General features: G+C 34.3%; 1 protein-coding gene across 2 annotated transcripts in view; it reads left to right on the plus strand.

The window, feature by feature from the left end:
- Positions 1-24353, plus strand: part of LOC145242389 (uncharacterized) — a 92328-nt gene that overhangs the window by 24527 nt on the left and 43448 nt on the right. For both annotated transcript variants that reach the window (XM_080105410.1, XM_080105411.1), the window contains exon 2: positions 5635-5739. The gene's annotated coding sequence lies outside the window, so the exon portion shown is untranslated. The remainder of the gene's footprint in view (positions 1-5634; positions 5740-24353) is intronic.

A 24353-nucleotide genomic window follows, 5' to 3' on the forward strand; every position in this document is an offset into this window, starting at 1 on the left:
TTTAACATGTTTTATTAATCATTTGTTCATATATATATATATATATATATATATATATATATATGACTGTAAATTATACTTTACAAGAATTTACTGTTCGATAGGATTCTCAAAAAAAGAAATATATATATATATATATATATATATATATATATATATATATATACATACACACACACATAGTCATTACCCACGCAGATAATCTATTATTTATGACAGCATTGATTGTTTAATGCAGCCATTGAAATAAAAAGATTAGTAATTGTGCCAGCTATGCAGACAAGCCATTTTCTACAAGCTACCCATTATTGAAGATGAAATAACTTTTAATGCAAAAAGTTAACTTCAAGGGAGTTAATAGGATCTGATAACCCAAACTCAGAATCTCTATTTACTTTGGTTTATTTCTTTACTACACATTTCCACAAGCTAACTGGCGAATATAATAGTACAATATTAAAGTTAAATGTAAACCAGACCAATCAAAAACTGAACTGAAAAGTTTAATGTTTAAGATAGAATGAAAATAAATTGGTTGAATACTTGAGTTACAAGTTTGTTACTTAAAAAAAACAAAAAAAAAAAAACAACAATCTAGAAATTAGGTCATGAAATTTTAGATTTTGAAACCAGGATTATAGTTGAGATGATAGCTAAGACTGAACAAGAAAGTTCAACCTTAATTTGTGAATTAGGCCAAGAAAACTTGTATTTATAACAAACAGTAGACATTAGAGAGAATGTGATATTGGTAAATAAAAAAAAAACGAGAAACATTTATTAATCTTATTTTGGAGAAAAGGATAGCTTTACTGCAATAATAAAATTTATATGATTTTGTTGGTTTAAACAGATTATTTTATTTTCATTTTAAAACAACCTATGTATCTGTATTGTTTGATGCATCAATTTGAAATAGCATTTTCATCACTAAATGCACAGGTCAAATGGATGCATCTTAAGTGGCTCTGTCAGTAAAATTGAAACTCGGTTTCTATTGCTACATAGCAATGTATTTAAAAAAAAAAAAATTTTTTTATAGCATTTTCACCCCAAACAAGGCACATCGCCACTTTGATGTAGGGGGATACTATCAGGGACATAAGCTACAGGGGTACTATATAGGGAGTTGGGAAGTAAGATGTCGGTTCATATTACACTTGAACTTTTGCATGTCAGTACAGTTGGGGAAGCAGGGTCCCAGAAGGGAGTTCCAAAGTCTAGCAGTTCTGGGGAAGAAACTACTGGAGTAGAAGGCTCTCTTACATCTAGGGATCTCTACTGTGAAGGGGTGGGATTTAGCTGCTTGTCGGGTCTGTCAGAGGTATTTACGTCGAAGGGGTACAAGTGCTTGCAGTTCGTCAGAGCATTTACTGTCAAAGTACTTGTAGAACAGACAGAGGGATGCAACATTTCGTCAATGGGACAGAGGCTGAAGCTTAGATGACAGTTCAGGACCTATTAGGTTGGCGAATCTCTTTTGAACCTTGTCCAGAAGCGAGAGACTAGTAGCAGATGCACCAGCCCATCTCTTTTCTCTAAACTTTTTTTCCCTCCTTTTGTTTCATCTCCCACTCTATCATTTCCAATACCTTTGTTCCCCCATAAACTTATTTCCTCCTGTCTTTTGTCATACATTTTCCTCCCACTTGACAATAGTTGGAAGGCAGGGGAATGTCAATAGCATCACACACCTCCCATGCCCATTTTGTCTTTTTTTTTTTTTTATTGCCTTATTTTTCTTTTTTCGCCAACACAAAGACATTGTTTCCTATGAATTATTATCCCTAACACTATGACTATCATTAGAACATTTACTTCAACTGAAAACCAAAACAACATACCTGCTCCCACTGGACCTCTGTGTCTCACCCTCTCTAACTGCAGATCTGCTCAATCCTCATCTAGTTACTCCTAAACAGCTCCAGCAGCCACCACAAGACATTTCTGAGAACAGAAATAAGGTGTTCATGCTCTCCCTTAAATGCAATGAGGAACCTGATTATTGGTGGACACAATAAATTTTTCCCTCCTATTAAAATTTCCCGACCACACAAGATTTTTTTTTTTTTTACACGAAAACTACTTGTCAAACACTGACTGAGAGGAGTACACTATCTCCAAGTGTATTTCTCTATCTTGTAGCTCTGGCTTGTAGGGCACTCAGATGAATATCCTCCTCATCATCACTCTGTCGGGAGTGCAGGGGCTCCTGTCTTAACAGATCAGTGAGAGGAAGCTCATTCTCAGAATCCAACTCTTTCTGAATCTGACTTGGGGTTAGATGCATCCTCTTCCTGGCCTTGCCATTCCCTCCACATGTAAGCAGGCAACTCTAAATCAGAACTTGCCGAATCTGACAGATTCAAATCAATTTCAGAGGTAGGTTGAATGAGGGTTGCTCTCTTTGTTGTTCGTATACCCTCCACTAACCCTGGAGGTGTCCACTCCCTGAGTTCAGCGTGCTTCAGATCATCTGCATGCATCCTTCTCACTTTCTCAGCTAATTGATCCAATACGACAAAAGTAACAGGACTTTTTTATTCATTATCTTAAAATAGAGCTTCCATCTATGGTGTAATTTCCCATTGGTACGGTAATATACCTGGTCTCCTACTCCTAAGTCTACATTTTGTTGTTTCTGATTGATGGCCTTATTTTTTATTTATTTTTTTTGGACCTGCTTCATTCACTTTCAAGCCTTTACAAATGTCATGTTGTTCTATGAGAAGATGATGGTAGTTCTTACCCATATACTTCCTGTGAAGCCTTAACAGGTTATACATTAAAAATGTTATAAAATCTTTATACAAATGTGACTGGTGTGGTCAACATTGAATTGTTCCTCTGTCAAATCTGCCAAGCTGAAACGGTGATGCCTAAACGGCAATGTCAAAATGTCCTATTCCCCTGAAGAGTATGTAGTATGGTGAGAACTGTTGTTTCATTTAACAAAAACCTCATACCAGCCAATGCCTAGTTATCCCTATCCCCATCTATTAACTTGGACAATATATTACCCAAAAAAACGTTGAAAGCATTCCACCTTAGCATTGCCCTTATGGTGATAAGGGAAAGTAACAATGTTTTATGTTCAAACTGTTCAAGGTCTCCTTCATAACCTCGTTTACATTTTTGGCTCCATTGTCAGTAACAATCTGAAGAGGGGTGCCATATTGTGGAAACAGCTGTGCCAGAATCAGATTAATCACCGTCTGAGCCTTTTTATCAGTCACCATGTAAGGTTCAGGCTAGCTTGTCAGCCAGTCAACAAAGCTGATGATATAAATATTCCCTCAAGGGATGTCACCATATGAACCAAAGATATCTAGACTAACTTTCTCAAATGAGTAATCTGGGAAATCCATTTCCTGGAGTGTTTGTGTTTAGTACTTCAGGTCTGGCAGGTTAAACAGTTATTTACACACATAGTTACCTCTTTATACAGATTGGGCCAGTAATATTTTTTAATAAGTTCGTAAGTTTTATCGATTCCCATATGTCCCAATTCATTGTGGCACTGATTCACTACTTTGTTTCGTAGCACGTTGGATACTTCTTACTGAGCCCGGGTCTTACTTCATTTATTGCACATGTAAACACTTTTTATGAAGCAAAAGCAAAAAAAAAAAAAAAACTTTTATCAAAAGGAGAAAAAATGTTTACAATAAACAGTCCTTGCAACAGAGACAAAAAAAAAAAAGAAAATCTTCCTCACCTTCGCATATGTTTTTCTTCTTTTTTTGTTTCTTCTTAGTTTCTTTTTTCTCCTTTCTTTCTCTCAATTGCCTTTTGTTTCGTTTTTTTTTTTTTTTGCCTTGTTTGTAAAAATTTAGTTTTTCCTTCTTTTTACCTGTTCTTTATTTTTTTTCAATTTTTCTTTGTCTGTAGGGGTCAAACATGGTCAATGGCAACATTTTTGTGTTACTATCTTTTTTTTTTTTTTTGCTTCCATATAGTCTCTTACAGTATATCTTTCTTTTTTTTTGTCTCCATTTTCCTCTACTTGTAAGTGTCGATTTTCATCAAATAGACAACATTTATACAACATTTTTGTTTCTTTTTCTTATTTTTGTTTGCATGTAGGCTCGTGTGTTAAATCTTTCTTTCTGTTTTTTTTCTCTCCATTCTTTTTCACTTCCATGGTTGATTCTTTTTACACTTGCACTTGTGCTATATTTTTGTATCTGTTTTTCTTTCACTTTTCTTTTCACTTGTAAGTGTCGATCCTGGTTATGGCACCAGTTGTGGCACCATGTGGTACCCACTTAACAATATTGCTGACCCTAATGCTGTGAGCCAGGGATTTCTTATCCTTTATCTTTTGTTATAACCATATAGTTGTTTCTCACACTGGTGGCTCTTGCAGAGGTGCACACGGGTTCATAAGTATATAAAAAATAGAAAACACAAATTCAAAGGAAAACACAGATTCCAGCACATTCCGTATATATTGATTGGCCTCTGAGTGCATGTGTAACACCACTGTGGGGAAACTACCCTCTTACTGCTAACATCCACCCCTATATCTACTGTTGAGGCTGTGTTCATCATGTCGATTGATCAATTTATTTCCCCATCTCCTCTGAGACACAATCTGTGTTCAACTATCAACTGTGTCCTACTGGTCACTTCTAACCATCATCTATTGGACTTGTAAAACCCCTTGCCAATCCTAAATATATCTCAGGTCCTTTTGTTTGCATCATCTGATCTGTTACACTTGAATTACAACCGCAACTGAAAACCATCTACACACTAACTCCAAAATACATTGACAAATCCCCTGTCCAATCCTTTGTCCTAAAATAACTGCCCCACCTTGCCACTTTAGCCACCTCTGCTTACTCTAATCTTTGTCCCCCCCCCCCGATAAACTTATTTCCTCTTGTCTTTTGTCATTCTTTTCTCTTTCTCTCCTACTCACCAACATAGGTGGGAGGGGGGGGTCAGAGTAATACTGATATTATCACAGTGACACATTATCATCTGATTGACTTGAATAAAATTTGTTTTCAGCAGAATTCAATTTAATAAATATTCTTAGTGATGATGATTTCACCTAATAAAATCTTATACCATCTGCTGAGAATTACACAAAAAAAAAATGAAAGCAAGCTAGGTATAAAAGGAAAAACCTGAAACCGATAGCAAAACTACAATTCTCAACTGTACTGATTATATATTGAAGCTCTCATAATAAAAAGATATTTTTATGTTTCGGTCTTCTGCCTCTTTTTCCATTTCTTATTTTAATCATGCAAATTACTTACAATCTCCTGGGACATATAATATGAATCTACAGATTAGATCCAAGTGAGTACTATATCAGACAGACCCCCAAAATGTATTTATAATTTAATTTTGATGACATTATGTCTGGATTAATTCAATTCATCATAAAATTTTTCATACGTGTGCTATTTTTAATTTAATTAGATAATCTGAAATATATATTATTCTAATAGAAAAAATATGACCCATTGGATCACACATTGAGGTTTGATATTGTTGTTTCAATGAGAAACTTTAGTTATGAAGAAGGCTTTTTCCTTTTTTTTTTTTTTTTTTTTTTTTTTTTTTAATAAAATTTAATTTGTGTAATTAATGTTAGTGTTTTTCTTTTGTTTTCAGACCGGAAGTTAAATCAACTGGATTCTCCAAACTTACGCCTTCCACATTACAAACATTTTGGCAAAGAGACACCGTGAATTATAATTAATACTACAAACATAAAAGGTTTGACATGTCTTTTATTTTTGCTGAACATTTCATGAAATGAATTCACACAAACTTCTACTTGAAAAAAAAAAATTATAAATAAAAAGTTAATGACAATAATTTTATTTTCAGTAAATAATTTCAAGGATAAAACAAATTTTTTTAATTAAAATCTTTCAAGTTTATTTTGTTAGCTTTATGTGTGCCTCTTCATTGCTACTATTAATGGAAATATTTCAAACCTGCTCTTGATCCATCAAGCCAGCAGGGTGTCTGATGAAATTTTCTGATATTTGCATGTTTATTTCAGGAAGGTTCATTTTATTAATTACTAATTTTTTTGTATAATTTTTTTTGGCCCTTGTTCACCCCTTACAGAGCATATCGCCACTTGGACGTAAGGGCTACTATTTGAGGCCATGTCTAGGAAAGATTAACAAGATGTTTGTTTATGTTACATTTAAACTTCTGGATATCAGTACAGCCAGGGAAGCAGGAACAGAATTCCAAAGTCTATCTGTTCAAGGGAGGAAATTATTAGAATAGAAAGCTTTCTGGCATTTAAGGACATCAACAGTGAATGGGTGAAATTTTATTACTAAGCAGGTTTGTCGGGGATATGTACGTTGAGGGGGTACAAGTGAAACAAGTTCATCAGAACACATTCCATTAGGCACAGTAATGCAACATTGCGGTGATGGGGCAGGGGCTGGAGGTTAGTTGATAAAGTGGGACCAATTTGGTAATTTGTTTTACTTTTTCTGTTTTGTTTTATTTGATATATAATTACTTGTGTACACTTATCATAAAAAAAAAATGACAAAAAAATATTCTCCACCAATGTTCACATTAATATTCACATAAGATTATAAAATTATGTCAGTAATTTAGTTTTTCAAGACATAAATTTTTAGCATTTCTGAAAAAAAAAAAAAAGAATACCTATCATTGACTTTTTTTTCTATTTAAAGTGAAAAATTTCTTTATGAATTCATTTCAGATAGCAGGAGTGTTTGACTTCCTATTTGTTTTTTTTTGTTCTCCTTCACCATTTGAAATGGTTTTTTTCCAGAGACTAAAAAAAAATACATACACACACACACACACACACACACACACACACACACACACACACACACACACACACATTATAATAATAATAATACAATAGTGTGTGTGCTATTTTGTGTGTAACGCTTACATCTTTTTTTTCTTCTTCTTGGTAACTGTTTGATTATTATGACGTTCCCTTTCTTGTAATAAATAATTTTACCGAGAATTCATAAGTTTTGGTTTCGATTTTGATTATAGCTGATAGCACTGAATCATCTATTTTTTTTTCATAAATAATTTTACCAAGAATTCTTCATAAGTTTTTGTTTCGGTTTCAATTATAGCTGATGTACTCAAGTCATATAGGTATATTTTTATTTTTGAAATCACAACTTTATAATATATAAGAATTGATAGAAAATTGACTCTATAATAATATATATAATAATCTGCATAAATTAAAATATTATATTTAAGAATATTTTATGACTCGGCTACACCGGGCGTCCCTGCTAGCTTAGATAAATACTTTTGCAGTTTTAACAAAATAGCTACAATAATATCAGGGAGTCTCGATTTACACTGAACATCCACAGAATACCAACATCAATATATTACATATGAAAGAGTCTGCTGTGGAATTTCCACAGGTCCTGCTAGTGAAACATAGATTATATAAAAATATACACATTGGTCTTTATTACATCCGAGGATGGAATACTGTTGCCATATCTGGGCAGGAGCTGCTAAAAACAGCCTATCCTGCCTTGACAGAGTACAAAATAGACTTCGTGGCTTAGTGGGGGATGCCCTTTTCTCTACCCTGCAACCTCTCTCCCACAGAAGAGACGTTGCGAGCCTATCCTTGTTTTATCGTTATTTCCATGGCAGGTGCTCGTCTGAACTCCAATCTCTGGTCCCCCCTCGCCAATCTTTCACGAAAAACACCCGTCTAGCTGAATCCACTGTGAAAAATTTCCCCCACTCTATATCTGTGCCTAAATCAAAACGTGGATTCCATGAACAAAGCTTCTTTCTTAGAACTGCACGGCTGTGGAACTCTGTTCCGTCTGCCTGCTTCCCACCGGACTACAACTTGGATGTCTTCAAGTCCAATGTTAACAAATTCCTAATGAACCGCCCCCTTAAGTAAACACTTCATCAAATCTCCACACTAACGTAATGTACTTGCAATAACTCTTATCCCTAAGTGGCTTCCGGACCTTGATAAGTGGTGACCACTGTGTAAAAAAAAAAAAAAAAAAAAAATTATAGAACTGGTCCTACAAGATCACCCTGTCTGAAGGTACTAGCATCCTGATCTAAAATGCACTAAATATTGTTTTTTTTTTTTCTCCTTATGTTTTTCCTTTTCCTTTGCAAAACTCAAATCAAAAACAAATTTCCTCACCAAATCAAATGAAACATATTCAAAGCATATAAACTTGTTTCCAAAATTACTAGATTCAGCATTAAACTCAAAAAGGGTTGATATGCTATAAAACAAAACAATCAAACCCAACTTTATTCTGGAGGAATATAAAATATCCAATTATATAGAGAAAATATAAAGACGATTTATCCCCATACTTTTGTGACAACTTTTTTTTTTTTACTACAATCTACACACTTAAAGAGAGTAAAATGAAGAATGCAGTCTGGTTTATGTATTTAATAACACCATAATTGTGTACCTACCACTGTGGATCAATTGATTGGCTTGACAGTTTATGAGTTCAAACTTCACTGTGAACATTATTTTTCTTCTGATTTATTTCCCAAAATGAACTTGAACATTTTAAATTACAATATTAAGTAGATTTTGTTTACTTTTAATTTTCTCTAATCTGTGATTTTGCAGAAATTAGGACCTCAAGCAATGGCGAATAATCCTGCTAGTAGCTTATGATAATTATAACATAGTGAAAATCACCTGATCATAATAAATAAATTTCTCAGTGTATTTTTAGGACTACCACTTTTTAAACGTTAAAAGTAAAGGATGTGAAAGTTTAATTGAAAATTGAAATTTTTGACAATATTGTTATTTAGATTAGTTGCATATTTCAAACTGTTCTCATCTCAACTGAATTTGATCAAGAGTAGTTGGGAGTTCAATTCTTTGAATAAATCAAATTTATTTTTACTAAACTGAAATATTTAAAAAACATGGAATGCAGAATGAGAGCAGTCCAGCTCAGATTTTGTTCAAAATTCACCACATCTTATTGAACAACAAAACAACTGAAGAAGGTCATAGAGTATAACAATAGAAATGTTGTGAACATAACAATGAAAATAAAGAAATTTATTTTTAGTGCACGGTGTCTCCCCCCATTTCAAATACCACTTGACACTGCTCTAATTTTTATTATAATGACATACTTCAGGTCAGGTAAAATTTGGAGATTGTTTTAATGAACATTGTCTTTGAGATAAGTGCATAGGCAATAATCAGGAGTGAAGTAAGATAATGTGGATCTAACTCAGGAACAACTAATCATTTGTTGACATTTTTTGCAGAAGCAATTATGTGAAGCTACCATCTCTTACAACATTTGCTCAAAACTTTTTAACAACCATTAGGTAGTGCTCAGTATTAACCAATGCAGAGACGTACATTTAGAGCATGCATATCAATGAACGGCGGTAAAACAAAAACTGTTGGATATTCATATATTATTTATATGTAATACATATATATATATATTTATTTTATGTTGGATATTCATATATTATTTATATGTAATACATATATATATATTTATTTTATGTTGGATATTCATATATTATTTATATGTAATACATATATATATATATTTATTTTATGTTGGATATTCATATATTATTTATATGCAATACATATATATATATTTATTTTATGTTGGATATTCATATATTATTTATATGCAATACATATATATATATATTTATTTTATGTTGGATATTCATATATTATTTATATGCAATACATATATATATATATTTATTTTATGTTGGATATTCATATATTATTTATATGCAATACATACATATATATATTTATTTTATGTTGGATATTCATATATTATTTATATGTAATACATACATATATATATATTTATTTTATGTTGGATATTCATATATTATTTATATGTAATACATACATATATATATATTTATTTTATGTTGGATATTCATATATTATTTATATGTAATACATACATATATATATATTTATTTTACGTTGGATATTCATATATTATTTATATGTAATACATATATATATATTTATTTTATGTTGGATATTCATATATTATTTATATGTAATACATATATATTTATTTTATGTTGGATATTCATATATTATTTATATGCAATACATATATATATATATTTATTTTATGTTGGATATTCATATATTATTTATACGCAATACATTATTGCATTGGAGAAAGGATTGTGAATTTTTTTTTTTTTTTATAATAATAACCTATTAATACCATCTATTTATGAATATATCTCTTCTGTATTTATATGTACAAAAAAACTGTCTTGCTCGGTGTTCAGCAGCACCTGTCCATCCATTAGCATATGAACACTTTCATATACATGCACATAGAATTATAGACAGGGGTGAAATATGCATTGAGAAGAGATGGAATATAATTCACTTGTGCAAAAGTGAAGAAAGTATTATTTTCCTATATTTAATTAAAAGTAATAAAAATCATTAAATAAAGTTACAAAAAAAAAATTATTAAAGTGAGATTTCCACAAGCTCTGTTCACCATTGTCATAGTAACAAATAGATTTCAATTAAATGTTTTGGAACTATTTATTTTTTGTATGAAAAGTCTGGTGATAATAACATCAATAATTGCAATGAGTGGACATCACCGGAGCAAACATTTGTTTAGCCGTACTATGAATTGGTTAACTCTACAGCAATTTCGTCTCAAATATTGACTGTTGCAACCCACTTTCATTGTTTCTATTTGTTGCCCAATGATTATAGGCTTAGTTTAGGATAAATGCCAATCTCTTACAAACTTGTTCCACATAAATCTAGCCTTGCATTTAATGCCAAGGATACACACACACACAATTAATGTGTAAGGCAACAAAAAAAAACCCAAACAAACTATAATCTAATACATAAATAGAAATAAAATGATAAATTGATTAATTATAGAATGAATATATTTTAATCTCTAAACTTAAACACCAGTATCAGATTACAAAGATGCTAATATCAGAAATTTAAACAACTGAAAAAAAAAGTATTTCTACATAATCAAATATAGAACAACATATGAAATATCAAATTTTCAAAATCAGGCTGAAATAACACTTTATTTGACATGTCAATATTTAATTATAATTAATTTGTCTTCATCTTCTATCATGTTATTTGCAATAAAATGTATTTTGCTTGGGTTTCTTTGAGAAAAATAATTATTCTGGAGATTGTTATAATGGAAACAAATTTAAATAATAACCTAAAAAGTTGTCATGATTTTTTTTCTAATCAAATTAGGACATACCTTCTCAGTAAACTGAGAAAGTATGTCCTAATTTGCACAAGTATTGAATTTTCAAACAGGTTACAGGATGACCTTTTCCATATCTCTGCATTAGTGTAATTATGTGACTACTTCATGTGTTTCCATGTATGTGTTTCTCGCTTATGTCTTTCAAATTTAATATTATTTATCTCATATTTATTTAAATAAATAAACAATATAAACTAAAATTAGAATGCTTTTTTTAACTTAAAAAATATACAAAAAACATTAAAATAATAGATTTTTTTAATCAATATCATGTAATGGATTTTGATCAGAAATTATAATAAGGATTCTAGACTTATAGTTTTGTATCATTATTTCTTGATATCTTAAGGAGACATAAAATTTGGGCAAATTTTGTCTCCTGGTATGGGTATTCTCCTACGTTGTGTGTGTGTGTGTGTGTGTGTGTGTGTGTGTGTGTGTGTGTGTGTGTGTGTATATATATATATATATATATATATATATAGACTAGACTACCCGTTGGCATTTGAATGGTAAGAGACAAAAATGTTAAAAATAAGAAGCAATTTGGAGACTATATTGTCTTTGCTGCAAGGTAAACAATGCCAAGATGACAAACACAGTCAGAAGGTATTCTGGTGCACTGATCATCATGTGGGGGGGGGGCTGTGTTTGGTAGCGGCTTTGAAATGAGCAGAAATGCTGTGATTGATTACATCGCCAAACTGGCTCATCCCTATTTCAACCACGTGATTGCTAATCTAAATAGAAAGCCATCCAAAAAGAAGGGAGAACCGCTCATAGTCAAGTCAAAACAGGCACTCAACAAGGAATGGAGGGACACCACCTTTACTATTCATTTAAAGGAGATTTCCTCATAAGTAGTCTTCTTGACATTGGTAAAGACATGGATGGATTGAGCAGTCAGGAAAGGTTTTTTACTATGACCAAAGAAACAAGAGAATGTAGAAATAGACAGTGAGTAGGTTGAGGAGCAATTACGGTTGATGGAGCTGATGGCTGAGCAAGAAAGGGATTCAGAAAATGATGTACCAATGCAACTAGATGACAACTGTGATGATGGTGATGTCACTCAGGACTTATCGATTAATCGTTCAGGTCTTGTCAGAGTCTTTTTTTTTTTTTTTTTTTTTTTTTTTACACAGTGATCACCACTTATCAAGGCCCGGAAGCCACTCAGGGATAAGGGGTCTTGGTGTTAATGTGGTCACCCAAATATATACGTTGTGTGATTGCCTGCCTTCTATGAAAGTTGTATAATTGCCTGTCTTCTGTGAAAACTGCAATTGTTGCCGTTAGCATGAACTGTAATGTGTCAGCTAAAATGGCTATTCTAGCCTTCAAAATTGTATGCAAACATTTCTACAAACACAATATACCACCTTTCTAAAGAGAATCCAATTGCTACTGAGCCTGATTTTCACCATCTGTGACCAGCAGAAATTCAAGAACTTTAACCAAAAAGACCCCGATTTAGCAACCAATGGGGGAAAAAATGAAAACTCCTAAATAAAAAGATTACTCAGTGTATAAAAAAATTCTTCCTTTTGAAAAAATAGTCAACAACTACAAACAGTTACTTGCTGTGCAGGACGAGTCAAATGCTGCTAACACTTTGCACATTTTAAATTAAGTTAAGACTGGCCAGGAAAGGTTTGCAAACTTTTTCAAATTTTCAGAATTTGAACCATACTTGGATTAATTTTCATATTTTCTCCATGTTAGTATTTCTATCAATTTCTAATGATTACTTTTTCTTGACCCTAATTTGTCTGTAGCATACAAAAAATTCCTGCTATTAATCCCCTGCCACCACTCCAATAACCCTCTTTACCGCTAGTTAAAATTTGAGATAACATTGTGACAAGCAAATTCAGAGTTTTAGTATGATACATAACGATTTATCTGCTTATGTTTTTTTTGTTTTTTTTTTTTCATTAAAATCCAAAATATTAATATATGTTCATATATATCACCATATATACCATCATGTTGATACACCGAACATAAGCAACGTTGAGTTCGGTCAGTACCAGATGGGTGACCATTTAGAAATATCAGGCGCTGTGTGTAGGAGGACGGCAACATCTCCTTGCAAGAGTTGCAAAAGCCTAATGTCATCATCTTTCTTGATGGGGGATATACATGCAGTTGGTGATTGCTTGTGAATTTCAAACTCCCATCAAATCTCCTCCTTTGTAGGAATCTCGTTAAACCTATGTAGGATGAATGCCACTTTGTACGTTACACAATTTCTTGTTGAATCATTTTCAGGTGACAAAAGCAAATGAACAAAAAATTAAGAAGAAAAGAATTTTCAAAAAGCAGCCAAGAACATGAACATTAACAGTACAATGTTTGCATATATATATACACTCATGAGCAAAAAAAAAAAAAAAATTGGGCCAAGAGTGAAAGAAGGAAGAAATCGATTTTTCAATATTTTTTCATGAATTTTTGTTAATTTTAACTGAAAATTTCTATTTTGCAGATCATTATTATTATAGCATATAATAATAAGTGGAAAAATTAATCCTAAAAATGACAAGACCACATCTTGGTGAGGATATAAAAAACCGAATTGTAGGATTAAGGTAGTCCAAAATGACTTACAAGCAGATTTTTGATATTTTAAGAAAAGAAAAAGTGAAAATATCTCTTTCTGTAGTGAAGTGAATTGATCAAAGGTTCGAAGTCGAATGCTTGGTAAAAGGGAAATCTGGATCTGGTCGCTCTCGAGCATTCACTTTGAAGGACGACCACAGGCTTAAATGAACTGTTTTGAAGGATTGAAAGAAAACTTATGTTGACCATAGCAAAGAATTCAAAACAGGAGCTGCAAATTCTCTTTATAGATATATAATATCTAGATGAATGAAAGAAATGGGATTTTCTTCTAAAAGGTGTGCAAGGAAGACATTTTTATCTAAGAAGAACATCAATGATAGAAAGAGGTTTTTCTCGTGTTATGGCAAGAAAGATACAGACTGGTTCATGAATGTTTTCTGGTCAGATGAATCAAGATTTTGTCTTGTTATTGATGCTCCCGATGCTCACGAACGGTGCAATCGAAGAACTGGAGAAAAATTTTCACCAAGTTGCATAAAAACGACAGTTAAACACGGGAATGGAGAGATAATAGTATGGGGAACTGCAGCAGGAGTTGGGGAACTTATTAGATGTGAGAAGTCAATCAATGCAAAGGAATACATTCGAATATTAGAAACAGGACTGTTACCAAGTATCCAGAAGCTGGGAATATCTCAGAACATTATTTTTCAACATGATAATGCCCCTGCACACATTACTAAAGTCGCAAAAAATGTTTTTCTGATAATTCAATTAATGTGATATTTTGGCCAGGAAAAAGCCCTGATTTAAATCAATCGAGAATATTTGGTCCATAATATCTCATGCATTGGATGTAAGAACTTTTTCGAACAATGACAAACTGTGGGAAGCTGTGCAAAGCGAATGGAATAGCATCTCCTCTTCATAGTGTTCCACTTTGGTTGAGAGCATGTCTAAAAGGATTGATCTTTTAAAGTAATCAAAAGGGAATACGATTTCATACTAAACATTTGTTAAAGTAAATGTCTTGTTCTGTGTTATTAGTCTTGTTTAAGTTTCCTTGTTCAATTGTTCTTTGTTCAATATAGCTTTTAGTGCGATAAAATGTATAAAATTTGTTTGGCCCATTTTTTTTTTTTTTTGCTCACGAGTGTGTGTGTATGTATATATATATATATAGTAGAACCTCTAAATATGAAGGACTTTGCTTACAAAACATGATGTAAAAATTTTTTTGTTCTGACATCCAAAAAAATTTTTCAGGATATGAAAAATACGAGTGATACACTATGTTTCATGCACCTAATTCTTTGAAAATCTTTAAAATCTGGGTTTTATTCGAGTTAAAAAAATTTTTTAGTAATTTTCTAGAAATATTTGTGTTGATTTTTATCTGGAAAACATTTTTTTCTTGGACTTGAATTTAATTTTTCTACTTAAATGAAAATTATTTTAAACATTGAAAAATTAATATTTTACAATTTTTATCACATTTGAAGAATGTAGATTGAAGAAACATTTTCGGTTTTAAGTTTTATTGTACGCTCTCTGAAATTTTTATAAGAGGTCAGAGAATTGATTATTTTTCTTAGAAATCACAAATTAGCTGTAAGAAAGTAAATAATCCATTTCATTTCGAATCCTTTTTCTTCCGCTCACCTGACTTGATTGAGGTCGTGCACTTACGAGTAATGATTAGAATAACAATTTAAAAAATCGTGTCATCTCTCTTAATCGTTTTTTTTTTATTCAATAGAAATTGAATAGAATTTGAATGTCAATCAAAATAAATAACAAGTGATATGAATGATTTTTTTGTTCTTGTTTCACATTTGCTATCATACATTTTCGTTCTATTTGGTTTTGCTTTATTGAACCCATACTGTAGCCATGGGTCTCAAGAATAATGCTGATTAAGAAAAGAAGATTCTTGCTATGAAAATGGACAAAAATCAGAAGCTCACAGTATTAATGCTAGAGTCCCTAAGGGGTCCATCCTGGGCCCAACTCTCTTCCTGATCTACATAAATTATCTCCCAAATCACATTCTAAGATCATTTGTAGACATTTATGCTGATGACACTACCATCTATGGCAACACTTCAAAGGCCGTAAACAACCAAATTCTTTCTGATTCTCTCTCCTCTGATCTTGATCATGTAGTGCAACGAGGAAAGAGGTGGCTGGTTAATTCTAATGCATCTAAAACCAAGCTTCTATCTTTCCATCATCGATGCTCTGATCCCCATTTAGCATCAATCGAAATAAATGGCTTTTGTCTTGGGGAGTTCTTTGTTTTGACAAGCTTCTAGGTCTCACCTTTACTACTGATCTGAGATGGAACATGTACATCAAATTCGTTCTACTGCTCCAGTAGATATCTCACTACTGATGTAATTCTCTATCTGTATAAGAGCCAAGTACATCCAAAGATGGAGTACTGTTGCTACATCTGGACAGGAGCTGCTAGAAAGACCTTATTCTGTCTTGACAGAGTTCAAAATAGACTTTGTAGCCTAGTGGGGGATGCCCTTTTCTCTTCCCTGCCACCTCTTTCCCACATAAGAGATGTTGCAAGCCTGTCTTTGTTTCATTATTTTCATGGCAAGTGCTTGTCTGCCCTATCCTGACTTTCACAAAAAATACCCATCTAGCTGAAACCACTACCAGTAATTTCCCCCACTCTTTATCTGTACCTAGACCTGAACATAGATTCCATGAACAAAGCTTCTTTCTTATAACTGAACGCCTATGGAACTGTTCCGTTTTTCTGCTTTCCAACTGACTACAATATGGTTGTCTTCAAGTCCAATGTGAACAATTTCTTGACGAGCCATCCTCTTAAGTTTTTTTTTTTTTTTTTTTTTTTTTTTTTACACAGTGATCACCACTTATCAAGGCCCGGAAGCCACTCAGGGATAAGGGTTATTGCAAGTACATTACGTTAGTGAGGAGATTTGATGAAGTGTTTACTTAAGGGGGCGGTTCATTAGGAATTTGTTAACATTAGACTTGAAGACATCCAAGTTGTAGTCCGGAGGGAAGCAGGCAGACGGAACAGAGTTCCACAGGCGTGCAGTTCTAAGAAAGAAGCTTTGTTCATGAAATCCGCGTTTTGATTTAGGCACAGATATAGAGTGGGGGAAATTTTTCACAGTGAATTCAGCTAGACGGGTGTTTTTTGTGAAAGATTGGCGAGGGGGGACCAGGGATTGAGTTCAGACGAGCACCTGCCATGAAAATAACGATAAAACAAGGATAGGCTCGCAACGTCTCTTCTGTGGGAGAGGGGTTGCAGGGTAGAGAAAAGGGCATCCCCCACTAAGCCACGAAGTCTATTTTGTATTCTGTCAAGGCATGATAGGCTGTTTTTAGCAGCTCCTGCCCAGATATGGCAACAGTATTCCATCCTTGGCCGTACTTGGCTTTTATATAGAGAATTGCATCAGTAGTGAGATATCTTCTGGAGCGGTAGAAGGATCCCACCATCTTTCCAGCGACCTTGGCAACAGACTTGATGTACGTGTTCCATTTCAGATCAGGAGTAAAGGTCAAACCCAGAGGCTTGTCAAAACACGGGGCCTCACCCAGACGAGAGCCATCCATCACAATTGATGCCAGCTGGGGATCAGAGCGTTGATGATGTAAGGATAGGAGTTTGGTTTTGGATGCATTAAAGGTAACTAGCCACATCTTCCCCCACTGAACCACGCGCTCGAGATCAGAGGAGAGAGAATCCGAGAGAACTTCGTCATTTACAGCCTTTGATGTGTTGCCGTAGATGGTCGTGTCATCAGCATAGATGTCAACGAATGATTTAAGTATGTGTTTAGGGAGGTCATTGATGTAGATCAGGAAGAGAGTTGGGCCCAGGATTGACCCCTGAGGGACTCCAGCATTTATATTGCAGGCCTCCGATTTTTGTCCATCTACCACTACTCTTATGAGCCTATCGGAGAGAAATGATTTAATGATTGAGAAAACATTTCCAGTTATACCGTAGCTGGAAATCTTGTGAAGTAGACCCTTATGCCATACTTTGTCAAAGGCCTTTGATATGTCAAGAGTAATTGCCCTAGAAAGGAAGCCTTTGTCAAGAGATTCACTAATCCTGTGGGATATAACCATCAGCACATTTGCGGTAGATCTTGCAGAGCGGAAACCATATTGTGTGTCACTAAGAAGGTTATTCCTGCTGAGGTGGTTGACTATTTCTCTATTTAATATTGATTCCAGCAACTTACTCATAACACAGAGAAGACTTATTGGTCTGTACTGAGAGGGAGATGACTTCTCACCTGAATTCTTAAATACAGGGCAAACTGATGAGGTCTTCCAGGAGGTCGGAAAGCACTTCTCCTTAAGGCAGCGCTTAAATAGTTTCGTAAGTATGGGAGTAAGTTCTGGTTGAAGCTTTTTTAACACTATAATTGGGATGCCATCAGGGCCAGTTGCTTTACTGGAATCTAGGTTTTTTATTAGCTTGGCGACCTCATGCACGGATATTTGTATGTTACCTAGCTTGTTCTGTGTTATAGGAGGAAATATGGGGAGTTGATGGCCTTCGTCGCATAGGGTAGAATTAGCTGCAAAGTTCTTTGCAAATAGTTTGGCCTTGTCTGACGCTGACGAGATAACCTCTGGTCCATTGATAATGGTTGGGATAGAACGCACACTTCTGTTCAGGATCCTATTTGTTATTTGCCAAAACTGGTGGGAACCAAGCCGCTGATCAGCTACCTTGGATTTAACAGACTGGGCATATAGCTCTCTTGCATTTTTTATTACTCTTTTACAGTGGTTGCTGGCAGTCCTGAAAGCAGCTTTAGTCTCAGTGCATCTATTACGTTGGTAGCTATGGAAAAAGTGATTTCTGTGCGCGATAGCAGCAGCACATTCTGGGGAGAACCATGGCTGGCTGTTAGGTTTTTGTTGGAATTTTTTAGATGGTATGAATTGGTCTATGCAATTTACTAAATTTCCACTGCTAACAATTACTACGTTCTCTTTAACCATTGTACATTCATTAACCCTCATTTAACTCTTATCCTCGAGTGTCCTCCAGGACTTGATAAATGATGACTCCTTTGTAAAAAAAAAAAAAAAAAAAAAAGAGAAAAGAAAAAAAGTGAAGTTGAAGATAACTAAGAAATATAAGGATGGCATGTGCTTGAGTGTTATTGCAAAGGAGTATGACTAAAATCTGTCTATGATTGGTACCCATCCTGAAGCAGAAGGAAGTCACCAAAGAAGCAACATAGATATAATAATGGCAAAAATTAAGAAAATGCTATCATCGTATCATAAACTAGCAGAATTTATAGAAAAGAAACACCTTGAAAAATTTGCGCAGTCTGATTTTTTTTTTTGCATGGTTTGGATAATTGAGAGGACATTTCCAGTTATTTCATAGCTGGTGATCTTGTGAAGTAGACCTTTATGCCATACTCTATTAAAAGCCTTTGATATGTCAAGAACTATTGCTCTAGAAACAGTCTTCATTGAGAGATTCACTAATTCTGTATTATATAACTGTTAGTACATCAGTTGTAGATCTCGCAGAATGGAAACCATATTACATGCCACTGAGCAGGTTATTTTTACTGAGATGGTTGATCACTTCTCTCTTTATCACAGATTTCAGCAACTTACTCATGATGCACAAGAGACTGATTGGTCTGTACTGAGAGGGAGATGACCGATCTCCGGAATTTTTAAATACAGACTGATGAAGTTTTTCAGGGTGTTGGGGAGCATTTCTACTTATGGCAATGTTTAAACAGCTTTGTTAATATGGGAGATTGTCTGGTTAAAGCTTTTGAGCATTATGACTGAAATGCTGTCAGGGCCAGTTGCATTACTGGAATCAAGGTTTTATAAATATCTATATGTGATGTTGCCAAGCTTATCAAAGCTTGGCAACATCACATACAGACATTTATTTGTATGTCGCCTAGTGTGTTTTCAGTCACAGATGAAATACAGAGGGGGTAGGCGGCCCTGATTGCAAAGTGTAGAATTTGCTGCAAAGTTTTTGGCAAAGAGTTTTGCTTTGTCAGCTGCTGATGAAGTTACCTCAGGTTCATTGATGATAGTTGGAATAGAGGACACATCTCTGTTCAGAGCCCTGTTTGTTATTCGCCAAAACTGGTGGTAACCAAGCTGCTGTTCAGTTACTATAATTATTTCATTTAAAGAAATTGCAACTAATAGGTGACTTCACAAACTTCCCAAATCACCCAGGATCGGATTAAACTAGGCAGTTTGCCTATTTTGTAGGGTTGGGAAGTAGGGTAGGCATCGGAAAAAAAAGTTTTTAAGACATAGAAAGGCCTAGATGGATTTCAGGTTAGTGAGTTAGATGTGAGGTGGATACTTTGCCTAAAAGTGTTTGAAGCAGACGAAAAGGAGGAAGCCTATATTAACATAAAAATAAACAAAATTACACCAAAATTAAAAAGTTCAAACTATAAAAGCAACACTAGCTATTATATATGTACCAAATAATGCATAAAATGAATGTGACAAATCGGTATTGAATATTTTTTTTTGTCTGTGTTGGTCACTTCTGCATTCCAAAACTATTTGTGGGAGGATTGCATCTAATTTTCTATACAGTAACTTTGAGATACAAGCTATGTTGTGAGGGTAAAAATACTACTACAGCTACTCTAAAAGTTAAAAAACACATTTATAGGCTCAAAAACTAATAAATGGAATGGCACCAAATTTGGCATAACCTTTTTGTCAAAAATGTTGACATATACGACGTGTCATGGCAGGATAAAATTTAAGAGCTGCAGCTAATGACAATAATAATTATTATACAAAAGCTGATTTAATGTTTGTTGCTTTAAGGATTTTTCCTCACATATTTTGATCATGGAAAATGTTATAATATTTCTTGGTTTTTAGATTTATTTATGTTTTAAGATTTAAAATTATTCTAATTAGCTGTAATTCGCAAAATTCACCAAATGAGTTTGTGTTGATGACTCTCTTTCTCACTGTTTAGCAGTCGAATGTAATAAAGAAAGGACAGAATAAAAAAGATTGAAATAATTATAAACAGAAGGGAATAACACCACAAGTAGACAACTATTTAACCTGTAACCCAGAGGAAAAGAGAGAGAAAGAAAGAGGGGGGAGTTTATAGCAATCAGAAAGCGATTAATTTCAGAATTTGTCTTTTTTATTTAACTAGCTTTGTTAGATTCAATAATTTAATCGGAGATGAATGGATGACTCAGTGGGTTATATTTGTTTTAGTAAACATTTACAAACTTGCAAACTATTGTGTAGAATTGTACCAAATATGGTATGAAGAGCCGTTGGTATGGTGGATGTAATTAAGAATATAATACTTAATAAAGACCAACAACTTTTCACAGGATTTAAACTAATAGTCATCATGGTTGTGGCATTCATCTGAATCCATTCACTCTAGATCAGTTGGTCCAGCTCTTTCCAACAAGTTGACCACCTCCCAAACACTGGCTGACCAGGCATGGTGATCCCAGGCTGCTTCCATTATAAGTGCAAACCATTTGCAGTTTCAACTAATAGCTGTCTTTGGGTGTCATTTTGGTTATAAAAATATTGAATTGGATGATGAAAATTGCAGGTTTCACTGAAAGGTTTCCATGAGAAATTGTGTCGCACAACAATATCTCAATGAATATGGTCACATCACTTGCCGTCAGTCATCCAAAATGCTTCAAAATGTACCCACATGAATGTTTATGACCCAAAACCACATGGCAGGCTGCTTGAGATATGAAGGGAATTGGTTGATAATGATGTGATCCTAGTTGGAAGTTATTCATGAAACATTGTTTCCTAGCATGAAACACGCAAATGAAAAATGAAATAATAAAAAAAAAATGTCAGACCAACATCTTTATCATATACATTGCTGGAATCATGATTGGTTGGATATCACAAGAGCTAATGTTGGAACTGAAGCATGGAAATATGAGACTTGTTTGAATCAGTGTGTGAAGCTGACTTAATCTTTATTGGGTAAATATGTTGTGAGGAAGAAGAAAAAAAGAATGAGTAGCATATAATTATTTGTACTTGTACGATATAAATATCAACTCTAAAAATGACTTTCCAACAAAAACTGCCAGCTCGACAAAACTCGAGTGCATGTCACATACAAAATAAGTCACTGTTCAAGCAAGCGAGATAATAACAGTTGGTGTTATGCTGGTTATGTGATTTGGAATGCCAGCTAGGAAATTAAGCAACATGGCTTAGCAAAATGAATGATTATAATTAAAATACCTGCTTCAAGTGCAGTCGATTGTATACAGCTGAGTGCTTAAACACTAACAATATAAAATACAAATTTGTGAGTTCATTAAGCACATGATTAAGATAGATTCAACCCAAGCATCTATGAGAAAATAAATTTATCAAATTCTCACAAAACAAAAAGCTGTTATGTTTGTAAAGTAATCATGTTTTGAGAATGAATTCTTGCTCACTCCTGTCATGACATTTTTTTTTTTTTTTTTACATAGGCATCACCACATTATCAAGGCCCAGAGGCCACTCAAGGATAAGGGTTAAAGAGTGTACAGTAGAAACTGGACAATATAGTAATCATTAGTAATGAAAATTTGGTAAATTTGATAACTTATATAGAACGGCTCATCAAGAACTTATTTACTTTAGACTTGAACACAACCATATTGTAGTCAGCCGGAAAGCAGGAAAACGGAAGACAATTTCACAGGCGTGCAGTTCTAAGAAAGAAGCTTTGTTCATGGAATCTACGTTTAGGTTTAGGCACAGATAAAGAGTGGGGGGAATTATTGATAGTGTTTACAGCTAGACGAGTGTTTCTTGTGAAAGTTTGGCGAGGGGGGGACCATAGATTGAAGCTCAGTCGAACACTTTCCATGAAAATAACGATACATCAGAGACAAACTCGCAACATCTCTTCTGTGAGATAGAGGTTGCAAGGAGGAGAAAAGGACATCTCCTACGAGGCTACGAAGTCTATTTTGAACTCTATCAAGGCAGGACAAGTCCTTTCTAGCAGCTCCTGCCCAGATGTGGCAACAGTATTCCATCCTTGGACGTACCTGGCTCTTATATAGATAGAGAATAGCATCAGCAGTGAGATATCTACCGGATCGATAGAAAGATCCCACCATTTTTCCAGCGGCCTTGGCAACAGATTTGATGTACGTGTTCCATTTAAGATCAGGAGTAATGGTCAAGCCCAGAAGCTTGTCAAAACTTGAGGCCTCCTGAAGACGAGAGCCATTCATTTCAATTGATGCCAAATGTGGATTAGAATGTTGATGATGTAAAGAGAGAAGTTTGGTTTTAGATGCATTAAAAGTAACCAGCCACTCCTTTCCCCATTGTACTACGTGCTCAAGATCAGAGGAGAGAGAATTGGAGAGAACTTGGTTGTTTACTGTCTTAGATGTGCTACCATAAATGGTAGTGTCGAATTACTAATTCTGCCTATCTAGTGTGGCCTGGGTTACAGTGGACGAATTTTGTTTTTTTAGTTGTTTGCATATTTTTTAGTAATTGTCTGTATTTTTGAGATGAGGTGTTTTCATTGACTGAGATTGTCGGACTGACTTCCTCATCTTGGTTGTTATCGTCACAACGTTTCGTCCGTTTTGCCCTCCGGCCTTCATCAGGTGTTTTGTATCAAACTGGGGAACCGTTTGTTAGGAGGGTATGCCCTCGTTCGAGAAAGGATCCAACACACCTGCTGGAATAAACAAAAACTAAGGAACGAAATCTCCGACACCTTAACATCATTCCTTGTCAAAGTGACTCAAGAGGAAGACAGGGTGAGAATTCAATCAGATCTGGATAAATCGTACAGACAAGAATATGAGAAGGTCAAAGAACGCCAAATCAAGAAGCTCACAAAGCTCAAAGACCAGAGGAATGTAACATCAAAACACCGCTCGCCTGTGAAAGCGGTCATCAACCTCAGCAGCCGCCAACTGAGTCACTCAGAGGAAGCAGTACTAAATAAAGGTCTCAACTTCGGAACAACAACCAAACGCGTTCCATTCTTAGATATCATAACACACATGGAAGATATAGCCTTGAGAATCCCATCAACCCAAGGTGATGAAATAAGATGGAAAGTGAGACAAGTACTCGAGAAAGCCAAGCCTCCTAAATCAAACATCTCTCGGGAAGATAGGCTGGCTATAAGAACCCTACAGAGTGACAGCAGCATAATAATTCTGTCAGCAGACAAAGGCAATGCTACTGTGGTGATAGACATGTCGGAGTACTCTGAAAAAATGGCAGGCCTAATCGCAGATGGTAGCTATGGTAAAATAAAGAAGGACCCAACTTTGAAAACCGAAAGAAAGCTGTTACAAATCCTTACCAAAAACAAGGAACACATCGCTCCGATGAGATATAGACAGCTGGTCCAGCATTACAGTAAGCTACCACATATGTACGGTCTCCCCAAGA

The sequence above is a fragment of the Euprymna scolopes genome, chromosome 21 (assembly GCF_053919585.1).
Source record: "Euprymna scolopes isolate OS-2025 chromosome 21, ASM5391958v1, whole genome shotgun sequence".
Classification (NCBI taxonomy): Eukaryota; Metazoa; Mollusca; class Cephalopoda; order Sepiida; family Sepiolidae; genus Euprymna; species Euprymna scolopes.